Consider the following 10,817-nt stretch of genomic DNA (forward strand, 5'->3'; position numbering starts at 1 on the left):
GTAGTTTTGATTTGCATTGCTCTAATGATTACAGATGTTGAGCATCCTTTCATTTGTGTGTTGGCAATCTGTATATATTGTTTGGAGAAATGTCTATTTAGGTCTTCTGCCCATTTTTGAATTGGGTTGTTTGTTTTTTTGATATTGAGCTGCATGAGCTGCCTGTATATTTTGGAGATTAATCCTTTGTCAGTTGCTTCATTTGCAAATATTTTCTCTCATTCTGAGGGTTGTCTTTTCGTCTTGTTTATAGTTTCCTTTGTTGTGCAAAAGCTTTTAAGTTTCATTAGGTCCCATTTGTTTATTTTTGTTTTTATTTCCATTTCTCTAGGAGGTGAGTCAAAAAGGATCTTGCTGTGATTTATGTCATAGAGTGTTCTGCCTATGTTTTCCTCTAAGAGTTTTATAGTGTCTGGCCTTACATTTAGGTCTTTAATCCATTTTGAGTTTATCTTTGTGTGTAGTGTTAGGGAGTGTTCTAATTTCATTCTTTTAATGTAGCTGTCCAGTTTTTCTGGCACCACCTATTCAAGAAGCTGTCTTTTCTCCATTGTATATTCTTGCCTCCTTTATCAAAGATAAGTTGACCATATGTGTGTGGGTTTATATCTGGGCTTTCTATCCTATTCCATTGATCTATATTTCTGTTTTTGTGCCAGCACCATACTGTCTTGATTACTGTAGCTTTGTAGTATACTCTGAATTGAGAGAGCCTGATTCCTCCAGCTCCGTTTTTCTTTCTCAAGATTGCTTTGGCTATTCGAGGTCTTTTTTGTTTCCATGTAAATTGTGAAATTATTCATTCTCGTTCCATGAAAAATGCCATTGGTGGTGTGATAGGGATTGCATTGAATCTGTAGATTGCTTTGGGTAGTAGAGCCCTTTTCACAATGTTGATTCTTCCAATCCAAGAATGGTATATCTCTCCATCTGTTTTTATCATCTTTAATTTCTTTCATCAGTATCTTATAGTTTTCTGCATACAGATCTTTTGTTTCCATAGGTAGGTTTATTCCTAGGTATTTCAGATTTTTCATCATTAGTGTATAGGAATGCAAGAGATTTCTTTGTGTTAATTTTATATCCTGTGACTCTTCCAAATTCATTGATTAGCTCTAGCAGTTTTCTGCCACCATCTCTATGTATAATATGTCATCTGCAAACAGTGACAGTTTTACTTCTTTTCTGAATTGGATTCCTCTTATTTCTTTTTCTTCTCTGATTGCTGTGGCTAAAACTTCCAAAACTGTGTTGAATAGTATTGAGGATGGGCAACCTTGTCTTGTTCCTGATTTTAGTGGAAATGGTTTCAGTTTTTCACCATTGAGAATGATGTTCGCTGTGGGTTTGTCATATATGACCTTTAATATGTTGAGATAAGTTCCCTCTATGCCTACCTTCTGGAGGGTTTTTATCATAAATGGGTGTTGAATTTTGTCAAAAGCTTTATCTGCATCTATTGATATGATCATATGGTTTTTCTTCTTCAATTTGTTAATATGGTTTATCACACTGATTGATTTGCGTATATTGAAGAATCCTTTCATTTTGGGTTTAAACTCCACGTGATCATGGTGTATGAGCCTTTTAATGTACTGTTGGATTCTGTTTGCTAGTATTATGTTGAGAATTTTTGCATCTATATTTATCAGTTATATTGGTCTGTAGTTATCTTTTGTCTGGTTTTGGTATTAGGGTGATGGTGGCTTTGTAGAATGAATTTGGGAGTGTTCCTCCCTCTGCTATACTTTTCAGGAGTTTGAGAAGGATAGCTGTTAGCTCTTCTCTAAATGTTTGATAGAATTCACCTGTGAAGCCATCTGTTCCTCGGCTTTTGTTTGTTGGAAGATTTTTAATCACAGTTTCAATTTCAGTGTTTCTGGTTGGGCTGTTTATATTTTCTATTTCTTCCTGGTTCAGTCTCGGAAGGTTGTGCTTTTCTAAGAATTTGTCCATTTCTTCCAGGGTGTCCATTTTATTGGCATATAGTTGCTTGTAGTAATCTCTCCTGATCCTTTGTATTTCTGCAGTGTCAGTTGTTACTTCTCCTTTCTCATTTCTAATCCTGCTGATTTGAATCTTCTCCCTTTTTTTCCTGATAATTCTGGCTAATGGTTTATCAATTTTGTTTATCTTCTCAAAGAACCAGCTTTTAGTTTTATTATCTTTGCTATAATTTCCTTCATTTCTTTTTCATTCATTTCTTATTTGATCTTTATGATTTCTTTCCTTCCACTAACTTTGGGGTTTTTTGTTGTTGTTGTTGTTCTTCTTCTTTCTCTAATTGCTTTAGGTGTAAGGTTAGGTTGTTTTATTTGAGAAGTTTCTTGTTTCTTAACGTAGAATTGTATTGCTATAAACTTCCCTCTTAAAACTGCATTTGCTGAATTCCATAAGTTTTGCATGATCGTGTTATCATTGTCATTTGTTTCTAGGTATAATTTTATTTCCTCTTTGATTTCTTCAGTGATCTTTTGGTTATTTAGTAGTGTATTGTTTAGCCTCCACGTGTTTGTATTTTTCACAGATATTTTTTCCTGTAATTGATAACTAGGTTCATAGCATTGTGGCCAGAAAAGATACTTGATACAATTTTAATTTTCTTAAATTTACCAAGGCTTGATATGTGACCCAAGATATGATCTATCCTGGAGAATGTTTCATGAGCACTTGAGAAGAAGGTGTATTCTGTTGTTTTTGCATACAGAGTCCTGTAAATATCATTTAATTCTATCTTGTTTAATGTATAATTTAAAGCTTGTATTTCCTTATTTATTTTCATTTTGGATGACCTTTCCATTGGTGAAAGTGGGGTGTTGAAGTCCTGTACTATGATTGTATTACTGTCAATTTCCCTTTCTATGTGTGTTAGAATTTGCCTTATGTACTGAGGTGCTCCTATGTTGGATGCATAAATATTTACAATTGTTATATCTTCTTCTTGGATTGATCCCTTGATCATTATTTAGTGTCCTTGTCTGTTGTAATAGTGTTTATTTTAAAGTCTATCTTGTCTGATATGAGCATTGCTACTCCAGCTTTATTTTGATTTCCATTTGCATGGAATATCTTTTTCCATCCACTCACTTTCCATCTTTATGTTTCCCTAGGTCTGAAGTGGGTCTCTTGTAGACAGTATATATACAGGTCTTGTTTTTGTATCCATTCAACCAGTCTGTTTCTTTTGCTTGGAGCATTTAATCCATTTACATTTAAGGTAGTTACCAATATGTGTGTTCCTATTACCATTTTCTTAATTGTTTTGGGTCTGTTATTGTAAGTCTTTTCCTTCTCTTGTGTTTCCTGCCTAGAGAAGTTCCTTTAGCATTTGTTGTAAAGTTCCTTTAGCACCAGGTTTGGTGGTGCTGAATTCTCTTAGCTGTTTCTTGTCTTTAAAGGATTTAATTTCTCTGTCGAATCTGAATGAGATCCTTCCTGGGTAGAGTAATCTTGGCTGTAGGTTTTTCTATTTCATCACTTTAAATATGTCCTGCCATTCCCTTCTGGCTTGCAGAATTTCTGCTGAAAGATCAGCTGTTAACCTTATGGAGATTCCCTTGTATGTTATTTGTTGTTTTTTCCTTGCTGCTTTTAATATTTTATCTTTCTATTTAACTTTTGATAGTTTGATTAATATGTGTCTTGGTATGTTTCTCTTTGCATTTATCCTGTATGGGACTCTCTGCTTCCTGGAGTTGACTGACTATTTCCTTTCCCATATTAGGGAAGTTTCCAACTATAATCTGTTCAAATATTTTCTTAGTCCCTTTATTTTTCTCTTCTTCTTCTGGGACCCCTATAATTCGAATGTTGGTGAGTTTGATGTTGTCCCAGAAGTCTCTGAGACTGTCCTCAATTCTTTTCATTCTTTTTTCTTTGTTCTGCTCTGTGGTCTTTATTTCCACTATTTTATCTTCCAGGTCACTTATACGTTCTTCTGCCTCAGTTATTCTGCTATAGATTCCTTCTAGAGAATTTTTAATTTCATTTTTTGTGTTGTTCATCATTGTTTGTTTGCTCTTTAGTTCTTCTAGGTCCTTGTGAAACATTCCTTGTAGTTTTCCATTGTATTTCCAAGATTTTGGGTCATCTTTACTATCATTACTCTGAATTCTTTTTCAGGTAGACTGCCTATTTCCATTTCATTTGTTCTGGTGGGTTTTTACCTTGCTCCTTCATCTGCTGTGTGTTCTCTGTCTTCTCATTTTGCTTAACTTACTGTGTTTGGGGTCTTCTTTTCACAGCCTGCAGTTCATAATTCCCATTATGTTTTGTGTCTGCCCTTCCTGGTGGAGGGGACTCGTGCCTGTGTTCTGGTAGATGAGGCTTTATCTTGTTATTCTGGTGAGCAGGACTGCATCCAGTGGTGTGTTTTGGGGTGTCTGTGAACTTATTGTGATTTTAGGCAGCCTGTCTGCTAATGGATGAGGTTGTGTCCCTGTCTTGCTAGTTGTTTGGCATTGGGTGTCCAGCACTGGAGCTTGCTGGTCATTGAGTGTAGCTGGGTCATTGCATTGAGATGGAGATCTCTGAGAGAGCTTTCACTGTTTGATGTTATGTGGAGCCAGGAGGTCTCTGGTGGATCAATGTTCTGAACTCAAGTCTCCCACCTCAGAAGCTCAGGCCTGACCCTCAGCCGGAGCACCAAGACCCTGTCAGCCACATGGCTCAGAAGAAAAGGGAGAAAAGAAAAGAAAGAAAGAAAGAAAGAGAGAGAGAGAGAGAGAGAGAGAGAGAGAGAGAGAGAGAGAGAGAGAGAGAGGGAGGGAGGGAGAGAGGGAGGGAGGGAGGGAGGGAGGGAGAGAGAGAGAGAAAGAAAGAAAAATAAAATAAAATGAAATATAACAACATTATTAAAATAAAAAATATATTATTAAAAAGAAAAAGAAACTTTAAAAGTAATAAAAAAAAAGGAAAGAAAGAAAGAAGAGAGCAACCAAACCAAGAAAGAAATCCAGCAATGAGAACAAGCACTAAAACTATACTAAAAACAAAACAAAACAAAAAATGGACAGACAGAACCCTAGGACAAATGTAAAAGCAAAGCTATACAGAGAAAATCACACAAAGAAGCATACACATACACACTCCCAAAAGGAGAAAAAGGAAAAATATATATAAAAAAATTAAAAAGGAGGAGAGCAACAAAATCAAACAACAAATCTACCAATGAAAATAAGCTCTAAATTGTAACCTAAGGTAAACATACAACCAGAAACAAATTAGATGCCGAAAGCAAACCCCAAGTCTATATTTGCTCCGAATGTCCACTGCCTCAATTTTGGGATGATTCATTGTCTATTCAGGTATTCCACAGATGCAGGGTACATCAAGTTGATTGTGGAGCTTTAATCCGCTGCTCCTGAGGCTGCTAGGAGAGATTTCTCTTTCTCTTCTTTGTTAGCACAGCTCCTGGTGTTCATCTTTGGGTTTGGCCCCACCTCTGCTTTTAGGTCGGTCGCCTGAGGGTGTCTGTTCCCCACCCAGAGAGGATGGGGATAAAGTAGCAGCTGATTAGAGGGCTGTATCTCACTCAGGGCAGGGGGAGGAAGGGGTACAGAATGCGCAGTGAGCCTGCAGTGGCAGAGGCCGGCGTGATGTTGCAACAGCCTGAGTCATGCTGTGTGTTCTCCCAGGGAAGTTGTCCCTGGGTCATGGGACCCTGGCAGTGGCAGGCTGCACAGGCTCCTGGAGGGGAGGTGTGCATAGTGACCTGTGCTTGCACACAGGCTTCTTGGTGGCTGCAGCAGCAGCCTTAGCATTTCATGCCCGTCTCTGGTATCTGCGCTGATAGCCACGGCTTGCGCTGAAAACTGCTCAATTTTTAAATGACTTTTGATATAAATTATTTGAAGTTTTTAGAATTAACAGAAAAATTAACAGAAAAAATTAAAATTACTTTTTCATGGATGTACAATATAATGGGTTGTGGAATATTCATTTTCAATAAGCTCAGAAACATGAATTTAACTCAGTTCTGTACAATTTGTGTGAACTGTGTGAGGTCTTTAAAGCTTTTGTTTTATATTCCTCATTGATATAATGAAGAAAGTAAATTATGTTACTTCTACAATTAATTTTATCCCACATCTGTATAATCTGTGCCTATACAGCTGAATAGAATCTTATCTTTTAGGAAAAAAGAAAAGGATACACTTCACTTAAAGCATGAAGCCACGGATTTCTTGTTCTCTTAAACCATACAGCAATGGATTATTTTTTATTATTTCAAAATTGCAAAGTAAAAATACCAAAACATATTTTATTCTTGCTATGCAATACCACTGTAATTGTGTTTTGCAATGAAAACTAAATGCAAAGTAAAAATAATATATTATAATCAAATATAATGATGAGCAGTGTTTTATGAGTGCTTATCTTAACTTTACTGTATTTTACTCTGTAACATTATGAGCTACCCATTATGAGCACATAGTGAAAAATCCAGTGATAAGGAATAATCTCAGTTTATATTTGACAAATATATATTTAAATCAGAAAGTAGTTACAGGCTAGAATTACAATCCTACAGGAAAGTGAACTTGATTAAATTCTTTTTGATAGTCATTTAATTATGCACATATCATGCAATAAGCACTTTCACACCTAATACCTTATTTAACCAGGCCTCTTATTCAGCATAGTACTGCACTACAAACAACCCAACACTCTCCTTCTAACTTCCAAGAAAAATATTCTTTGCAGCCTCAGCTCTGTGACTATCTGTCCATTAACAATTTTGTGAGCAATACTCAATTCATAATGAACAACTCAGGTTGCTTAGAGTATTTACCTATATCCAATAATCCTATTTTCATTTTTACCTGATCCCAGTATCATCCTAAGTGCTGTTTCTCCAAAGAATAATAGTTATCTATAGAAGAAGACAAGAGATTACTCCCAAGCCCTAGGGTTTTCTAAGATGATTCACTAATAAAACTCTCTAGAGCTCATTAGAGCACTCCTATTTGCCACAAATCCTTTGTGGTTTTGTTCACCTGTTTTATACATTACAAGGGTAGGGTAGCTGCCTGTAACTTCTGGACGCATTGCAGAGCTTCCCTTGCTTTAGGCCCTACTCAAGATGACAGCCTTCCTGGACACCAGGAAATGTGCCAGAATAGCTCACTCTAATGTGGAATGTTGCCTCCCAAATCCAAAGAGGCCCACTGAGTGTGGTGTTTCCATATTAATGACAGGCAATGCAAAGTGTAGCAATTTTCCCTTTACCTTAGAGGTGATATCCTGACATGCTGTTGACCACAGGGCTGCTAGAAACTTTACTAAGAGCATGGGTACTTTTGTATTTCTCTTTCAACATCTAACATGTTTGTTACCAAAGCATCTAAGTTACTTATGTTTTCTTCTGTCATCAGGTACAGTGTAAACAGAGTAGCAAAACAGTGTGATGTTCTGCAGGATGTCAAGAAGATCAAAGTTTCAGCAGGCTAGTCTAGGGCAGAGTGCAGGACTGACGTAACGCTGAGATGTGGAATTGAAGGAATACTGTTGTCTGCCAGATAAGCATCACCTGCTTCCGGTCATTCTTCCAAATCGCTATAGAGTTAAAAGCATTTGCTAAATCAACAGCCACATATCTAGCACCAGGTTTTGTTGATTTGTTTCAGAGTATATGCCACATTTGGAATAGCAGCTTAAACTGTAGTCACCTTCTGATTATGATAGCCCATAATCATTCTCCAAGGTTCATCTTCTTTCATTATAGGTGAGGTAATTGGAGATGGGGTAGACTTCACCAAATTTTAACAATAGCTTACAATTCCTGGCACATATATGGTAATAAATAAATATCAATTCTCTTTTATTCATTTTATATCTAGTTGCCTCTCTGCTTTTTTAATAGAGAAGTGATGGTAAGCTCAATAGGACTTAATTGGCATTTGACAGAGAGATGTGTTACCATTATCCCTTAGGTAATTTCAGGATTTTCTTCAACAGTAAGTCCCTACACAACTGAGATGAAAAGAAACATGCTATTATTATACCAACATGCATAAATATATTTTAATTCTTAATCTAATCCTAACTATATTAGGATGTCAGGTACTGCATAGTTTTTCTCTATGGGTAAGAGAACAGTTGCTCTCAACTCATATGAATCTTTTATTTCTTTTTTAAAAGCCTTAAATAGTACCTTGTCCCATCTTCTGTTTAGTGAAGGAATGCATTACACAATACCTCTGAAATATAGTCAACCAATTTTCACTGGAAACACATGTGAATTTGTGAGAGGAAAAAACATTCCTCTATCAGACATCTCTATTTATAACATATTTTTGTTTAGCTTTGTTGTTTTTCCTTATAGTAATTAGATGTCAAACTCCATGTAACTTCTCGGATCCTCAAGTTGGTAACACTTATATTGAAACCAAAATTCTTAGGTATAAAACCAAATTTCTGACATTTAAGGAATGTGCAAACTTGGATAATATACTTATTATTTCTAAAATTTATTTTCTTCATTCATAAATGGTTATAAGACAAAGGGTACATTTACTAACAAGGGGGTTCCTAAATTGACAATATAATTCTTATGCCCAGTAAAGTTTACTCTGGACCAAATTTACCTGCTTTTAAGAAAGAATTCATGAAAGGTGACACAGGGTGCCCAATGGCAGCCTAGCTTAGGTATGTTAATATCAGACATGGCTTCTAGTTTTCCTAATCATTCCACAGGGGGGCATACATGATCACAATGATGAGGGTGGGTATGGGCCAATTCAACTCAAATTAAGTCTTCAGTTTAGGATCTGGTCAGCTTTTATACCTTTCTAGTCACATAGCATTCTCAAGACTATGTAACTAATTCCCATTTTCTGATGCATATTGTTGATTATAGATTATATATATTGATTATATCAATTGATATAATTATCTTAGTCACAGTTTACACAATATAATTTTTTTGTGTGTGTGGTACACGGCGCTCTCACTGTTGTGGCCTCTCCCACTGCGGAGCCGAGGCTGCGGACGCACAGGCTCAGAGGCCATGGCTCACGGGCCCAGCCGCTCCACGGCATGTGGAATCTTCCCGGACCGGGGCATGAACCCGTGTCCCCTGCATCGGCAGGTGGACTCTCAACCACTGCGCCACCAGGGAAGCCCAGCACACACACACAATATAATTTTTTATAAGCAGGTACAGTATGCTTGAATAACTGTACTCAGTATTTAGCCAACTCAGCAGACATATTATTTATCTTAGATAATTATAAACTTCTTGATTTAGCTATACAAAGAGTAAAGAGTCAAATCCTTATATATCCCTGAAGCTGGGGAAATGATTACTCTCCAATTATTCATCTATTTCATAAAATACATGTCTAACCATTGACAATACTTTTTGGCAAGCAATTCCTGGATGTTTCTTTTTGTAATTCTAACTGAAACCATGTCTATACAATTATTTGATGTACAAAAATATAGACATATTTAAATCCAAAGATTACCAGATCATTTCCTCAACCTCCCCAACAAAAATATCATTTCCTTATGTACCATATATTTTCCATTGCTAGGTAGGATGCTATGGGCCAAGACACACACAACAAACAACAACAAACAAAACAAACAAACAACAACAACAAAACACTGAATTCAACCTAGTGAAAGGCCAATCAAAGAACAAATTTTTACCGATACAGGCTTCCTAGTATCATGTTGGATCATAGGTCATTTCTCTCCCAGGAGCATAGCACAATAATGATACCTAATTTCTCTCATCCTGACTAATTGAGCTATTCTGTACATGTTAATTTTAATGTGTGACACTTTGAGTCAGTTACAGTAAGATCACACTTATAGTTTAGCCTGGCCATAAGATTTCCTTAGATGTAAGCTTCCAGCACAACTAGTCATTGACCATTTAAATAAATCAATTTCCATGGTAAGCAGCATACCGATGAGTTCTTCCTGAGTCCCCATGACCTCCTGTAGAATTATTGGCAAGTAGCGTGCTCTATCACTTTTGTAATATATTTACATACTCCATTTACACATACTTTATCATCTTCTATGCCAATTTCTGAGTGTGGTCAGTATTCTAGAAGAATAAACACTCACTTCAATGTCCCAGAGTAGGTTATTATTATTTTTTTCTTATCTGAAGTGAGGCTTCAGGAAAACCAACTGTTCCGTGGGTCCAAAGTGCCATTTTGCACTCTGAAGTGGTTACAATGGCATCTATTCAGCTTATATCAAATGCTGTTGCCACCAATACCTTTGGTTTGGGTGCAATTCAAGAAAATTGTAAACACATCCAAAAGTGTCTGTCCTCTGCTTATTTTAAGTTCAACATATTGAACTCCTAAATACAGTTCATGAATATGACACAAGGCTTCCAATATACATATTTCTAGGTGTGAATCATAAGTGATATTAGCCCATTGTATCATGTCAATATTCACCTTCTTGGATTCTGATTACACATATTTCTGTATGCATGGTATTCTACCCACTTTTAAGTTTGATGTAGTCACAACAGCAAAGTAGACTCTGACATACCGATGTGTCTCCTTTCATCCCAGGGGTAATCTTAGTACACAGCATCAGAATGATTCAGGCATTCATTGCTAACTACCAGTCACATACATACAAATTACCTAAGTAGAATCCTTGTATAAATTTTAAAGTTTGTTCTTTCAGCATGATCCATAACTCAGAATCACAATAGTGAGAAAGAGCTAAAGGTTTCATTCTCTTACTGTGAGATAATGTCTTTTTTGGCATCTTTACTCATTTACTTGTTTTTTTTTTTTTTTTGGCTCCGTTGAATCATTGTTGCTGTGCACAGACTT

Source organism: Lagenorhynchus albirostris, chromosome 5 (assembly GCF_949774975.1).
Source record: "Lagenorhynchus albirostris chromosome 5, mLagAlb1.1, whole genome shotgun sequence".
Classification (NCBI taxonomy): domain Eukaryota; kingdom Metazoa; phylum Chordata; class Mammalia; order Artiodactyla; family Delphinidae; genus Lagenorhynchus; species Lagenorhynchus albirostris.